This window comes from Mirounga angustirostris, unplaced genomic scaffold (genome assembly GCF_029215605.1).
Source record: "Mirounga angustirostris isolate CCGP_5_RB_7025 unplaced genomic scaffold, mMirAng1.0.hap1 SCAF_12, whole genome shotgun sequence".
Classification (NCBI taxonomy): domain Eukaryota; kingdom Metazoa; phylum Chordata; class Mammalia; order Carnivora; family Phocidae; genus Mirounga; species Mirounga angustirostris.
In genome coordinates this window covers 12603948-12610187 of record NW_026991720.1, presented here as the reverse complement: position 1 = coordinate 12610187, position 6240 = coordinate 12603948, and positions in this window count along the sequence as shown.

Sequence of the window (6240 nt, the reverse complement as noted above, 5' to 3'; positions counted from 1 at the left end):
TTTAAATACCATGTATCTGGGTGTGGACCTTCTTGGGTTGATTATATTGGGGGCTCTCTGTGCCTCCTGGATCTGGGTTTCTGTTTCCTTTCCCAGATTCAGGAAGTTTTCAGCTATTATTTCTTCAAATAAATTATGTGCCCCCTTTTCTCTCTTCTCCTTCTGGGATCCATATAATGCAAATATTATTATGCTTGATGGTATTGCTGAGTTCCCTCAGTCTATTTGTATTTTTTATTATTATTTTTCTGTCTCCTGTTCAGCTTGATTTTTTTCCCATTATTCTGTCCTCCAGGCCACTGATCTGTTCTTCTGCCTCCTCTAGTCTGCTATATATTCCTTCTAGTGTATTTTTAATTTCAGTTATTGAGTTCTTCATGTCTCATTGATTCTTGTTTATGTTTTCTATTTCTTTGTTAAGGTCTCAGTGAGGTCCTCCACTCTTTACTCAAGTCCAGTCAGTATCTTTATGACCATTGCTTTAAATTCTTTATCAGGTATATTGTTTATCTCTGTTTCAATCAGCTCTCTTGCTTTGATTTTGTTGTGTTCTTTCATTTGGGACATATTCCTCTGACTCCTTTTGTCTACTGCCTGTTTCTGCATGTTAGGAAAGTCAGCTCCATCTCCTGCTCTTGAAAGTAGTGGCCTTATGAAGAAGATGTCCTGTAGTGCCCTGCAGTGCAATGTGTCTTGTTCAACAGATCCTGGCACTTCAGGGGTATCTTCTTTGTGTGTGGCATGTGCCCTGCTATTCTGGCTGAGCTACTTTTGCCTTCAGTCCATTTGTCTGTAGTGACTCTGCCTGTTGTGGGAACGGCTTGGTCCCTGTGTTGTTATTAGGCCAGTCTGCGGCTGCCATGGGCTTGAGTTGAGTCAGATCGGGTGTTTGCCTGAGGTGATAGCACTGAACTACAGGGCACTTTCCCTGTGTTGTTCCCTGAGAAGCTTTTATTGGTGGGTGGAGCCTGCAGTCAGAGTAGATGGTTGCCCCTCCCATTGCTGGGGCTATAGTCAGATTGGTGTGTGCAGTTATCATAGTCTGTTTATTCCTGAATTGGATTAGATATATCAGTATGAATCTCTCCTCTCTCTCTCTCTCTGTATGTATGCATATATATGCATATGCATTTGTGTGTGTGTGTGTGTGTGTGTGTGTTCTTAATGTGTCTTTTAAGAGTGCTAGTTCAGTGACCAACCCAGTAACAATAAGCATGCCCTTTAGGCTCAGAGCATGGTCCTGAATGACCATTTAAACCATAAGAAACAAATGCTCCTGGATATATGGCTGATTCCAGGTCTGGGGCCAGAAATCAACAGGATGAGCTTGGAACATTTTGTCATACCAGATATCAAAGATGACTAGGGACATGTTAAAAGGATTCAGGGGCCAAACTGAAGAGATTTTCACTAGCCAATATGGAATCAGTTGTATTTTGAAAATAAAATATAATACAATAATAATACAATACAATACAAAAAAAATTGAAAATACAAGTTGTAATGTTGAAAATACGATAATTATACAAAATGCAATCATTTGAAACCCATCAAATATATTTAGAACCATGAGTGCATAATGATACTTACATTATTCACCTTCAAAAGAGATTAAGGAAAGTTATTTATTATTTTGAGATCTGATAAATGGAAAGATTCAAGTATTTATTTTCGGTAAATATATAGTAAATGAAAATATCAAAGTATTGTAGATAATTAATGAAACATGATAGAATTAGAATATCACCATTTAGTAACCCCCAATGATGTTTATACGTTATGCATCAACTGTTTCTAACATCATGGAAAAGAGAAAACTAGATCTTATGTGTCTTTTGATGAAATACTATAACAGTCCTTCATTTTATCAAAACTAGAGGAGCTTAGTCTTATCAATCCTCTGAATTCAGCTGCCAAATTACAGGAAAATATGTGGAGAACAGAAAGATACATTTTACTGTACCATAAGAATGCCATTACCACAATCCAGACTATAGGAAACTATAGTCAAAACACCTAGTGAATTCAACAGATAGATTATAAGGAAAAGAAGTGGATGCTGAAAGGATCTACAGATTAAAAGGACTAAAAGGATACATGAAACTTTAAAAAAATGGGCAAGATTAGGGCGCCTGGGTGGCTCAGTTGGTTAAGCGACTGCCTTCGGCTCAGGTCATGATCCTGGAGTCCCTGGATCGAGTCCTGCATCAGGCTCCCTGCTTGGCAGGGAGTCTGCTTCATCCTCTGACCCTATCCCCTCTCATGTGTTCTCTCTCTCTCATTCTCTCTCTCTCAAATAAATAAATAAAATCTTTAAAAAAAATGGGCAATGAAGTGATTATTGCAAAGGTAGTTACTTTTGGGTAAATGAGGATTGTAATTCTAATGGGATAATGCAGAAGTTTCTGGGGTTTCTATGAATGTTCTTTCTTTTCCTTTGATCTGGGTGGTAGTTACAAGGGTACTTACCTCATGATAAATTAGATATACATTTGTTTTGTGTAGTGTTTCTGTATCTGTACTTTATATTAAAATAAAACAATTAGAGGGATTTCTGGTCTCCATTTAAGGAGCTTGGAAGTTGTCACTCTTGTCCTCACAACAAGAATACAGCACAAAGAAACTGAAAATCAGCATACTTTCTTAAATCCGTCAGAGAATTAAGGTCACAGGACAAACCATTGCTCTTCAAATTGGTAAGGCAGGCAAATACAATGAATCACAGTGTACTGGAGCAGAAACTCTGGAGCAGAAGCCCATTGCTGGAGCCAGTATGAGGTTAGAAAGTACCTGACAAATTGTTGGAAGCTCTCTGTGGACAAACTTGGGGGCTAAAACCTCCAGAGTCCCAGTCTCAGGAGGGCACATTTATGAATCGTGTCCAGGATCCTTGTCAGGATCTCAGAGTGAAGATCAGAGAACTCAGAGTCCTATCAAAGTAGGGGAAGGGTAAAAATAACCATTCTGAAATACACCCAAGAGCATCCTGTTCCTTAAAAGCCTGCCTTTAAGGGAAACTATTTTATCAAAGCCTAAATACCTTGGATTTTTACCAGAGTCTAACAAATTGGGGGAAGGGAAATAGCCAACTCCAGTCTCTCTGTACTTCCTGTTTCACCAAAGTTACAGGGAAGCTGGAAGTCACAACCCAGGGACACAGGTTCACTAAAAGACTGATACTTAATCATAGGACTGTAGAATGCTGAATGTTTCACTCCCTCCACTCCTTACCACCACATCAGTAGGGCTGCTGTGATAATAGGGGCTTACAACAGAAATAACTGTGAGTCTAAGACCTTATTTAAAAAGGAGATTCTAGGGAAACAAAGACAACAGGTGAGACAAAAATAAAAACAAGAGATTTATTTTAGCCTCTCACACCTACAGCTGCATTAAACAGTAAACACAGCCCAATTCCTAGCCAGATAAACATAAACCTCACATAGAAGACCTGTTTACCTCAGGTGTTTTTACCCATTATGTAATGTCTAGTTTCCAGTGAAATATTACAAGGCATACTAAAAAACTAAACAAAGTATAAAGAGACAGGGCAAACATGAGAATCAGACTCAGATATGGCAGAAATGTTGAAATGATCAGACTAGGATTTTAACATAACTGTATGTTTAACATGCTAAGGGCTCTAGTAGAAGAGTGGACAAAATGCAAGAGCCAATGGGTAATATCAGCAGAGCAATAGAAACTATAAGAAAGAGTAAAAATGAAATGGTAGAAAAAAGAAAGACCATAAACAAGGGAGAAAACGTTGCCATGGTGAAAAGAATCTATTTCACCTACAAGTTACAAAAAATAGCTTGTGCATTGCAGATAAGCAAAGATTTGGATTGACATTGCATTCATCATCTAAAATTCATTAGTTAAAATTAAACCTCAGAAAAAATGAAAAAAATTCTAAACAAAGAATGGCTTTAATGAGCTCAGCAAAAGAGTGCACATAGTTGAGAAAATAATCAGTGAGCTTAAAGATATGTCATTAGAAACTTCCAGAACTGAAATGCAAAGTGAAAAATGACTGAAAAAGATAAAACAGAGTATCTAAGAATTTAGGACAGTTGGAATTTGGAACAGTTACAAAAAGTATATCTTATGTGTCGTGGGGATATGAGAAGTAACAGATAAAGTATTAGAAGTAATAATAACTGAGAACTTTCTAAAATTAATGACAGACATCAAACCACAGATCCAGGAAGCTCAGAGAATATGAGCAGGATAAATAGCAAACAATTTACATGTAGGCATATCATAGTCAAAGTGCAGAAAATCAAAGACAAAGACAAAATATTAAAAGAAGCCAGAAGGGGAGAAAACACTTAACCTACAGAGGAATAAGAATGAGAATTACATTAGATTCCTCTTCAGAAAACATGCAAGCCAAAAGGAAAGCAGAGTAAAATACTTAATGTGTTGATGAAAAAAATCCACCAGCCTGGAATTCTGTATCTTGGGAAATAATTCTTAAAAAGTGAGGAAATACTTTCTCAGACAAACAACATTTTGTTTGTCACCAGTAGACCACCCTTGTAAGAAATGTTAAAAGAAGTTTAAAGAGAAGGAAAATAATATGGTTCAGAAATTGAATCTACAGAAAGAAAGGAAGAATCTTCAAGAAATAATAAATTAAGGTAAAATAAAATATTTAATTTTTCTTATTCTTACCTGATCTCACAGATAACTGTCAGAATGACAGAGCAGCAACATATTGGATGATTCTAGCTTATGAATAAGTGAAATGTATGACAGCAATGCTTAAGGGATGTGAGAGGAGCAGGGGATATTCTGTTATAAGATACTTGCACTACCCATGAAGTGGTATAATGTTATTGAAAAGTGATTACAGCAAGGTCACAGGATATAAAGTTAGTATACAAAAGTCAATCACTTTCCTATGTACTTGCTTTACTATATACCAGCAATGAAAAATTGGGATTTGGAATTAAAAACACAACACCATTTACATTAACACCAAAAAATATTTAGGTGTAAACCTAACAAAATTTGTGCGTGATCTATCAGAGAAAAACTATGAAAACTTCAAAACTCTGATGAAAGAAATAAAAGAAGATATAAATAAATGGAAAAATACCCCATATTCATATACAGGAAAACAGTATTATTAAGATGCCAATTCTTCTCAACTTGATCTATAGATTCAATGAAATCTCAACCAAAATCTGAGTAAGTTATTTTGTAGATAATGACAAAGTGATATTAGTGTTTATATGGAAAGGTGAAAGGCCCAGAATAGCCAACACAATCTTGAAGAACAGAGTAGAAGGTACTAACTCTACTCAACTTCAAAACTTATTATAAAGCTGTAGTTATTAAGATAGTGTTTTATTGGTGAAATAATAGAAAAATATATTAGTGGAATAGAATGGAAAGCCCAGAAATAGACCCACAGACATCATCAACTGATGTCTAACCAAAAACAAAGGCAATTCAGCAGAGAAAGGATAGTTTTTTCAACAAAAGGTGCTGGAACAATTGGACATCCTCATGAAAAAAAAAATATGGACACAGATCTTACACCTTTCACAAAAATAAACTTGAATAGGATCAGAGACCTAAATGTAAAATGCAAAACTACAAAACATCAGAATCTAACAGGAGAAAAGTAGGTGACCTTGGGTTGGATGAATAGTTTTTAGATTCAACACCAAAAGCATGATCCATGAAAGAAAAAACTGAAAAGTCGAACTTCTGCTCTGGGAAAGACTATTATGAGAATGAAAAGACAAGCCACAGTTTGGGAGAAAATACTTGGCAAAACCCATATGAAATATTGGACATGTATGCAAAACATACTAAGCTTTTAAAACTCAACAATAAGAAACAACTCAATTAAATGGGCAAAAGATCTGAACAGACTCCTCACTAAAGGACATATGCAGATGATAAATAAGCATATAAAAAGATGGTCCACATCCTATGTCATTAGGAAATTGCAAATTAATACAACAATGAAGTACCCCCCATACCTAGTGGAATGGCTAAAATCAGAAACACCAAATATTGGTGAGAATATGGAGCAACGGGAGCTCTCATTCATTGCTGGTGGGAATGCAAAATGGTACAGCCACTTTGAAAGACAATTTGGCAATTTCTTATGAGGCTAAATATACTCTTACAGTACAACCCAGCAATTATCTTCCTTAGTATATACACAAATGAGTTGAAAACATGTCCACACAATCTTGCACCTGAATACTTTTGTAGCTC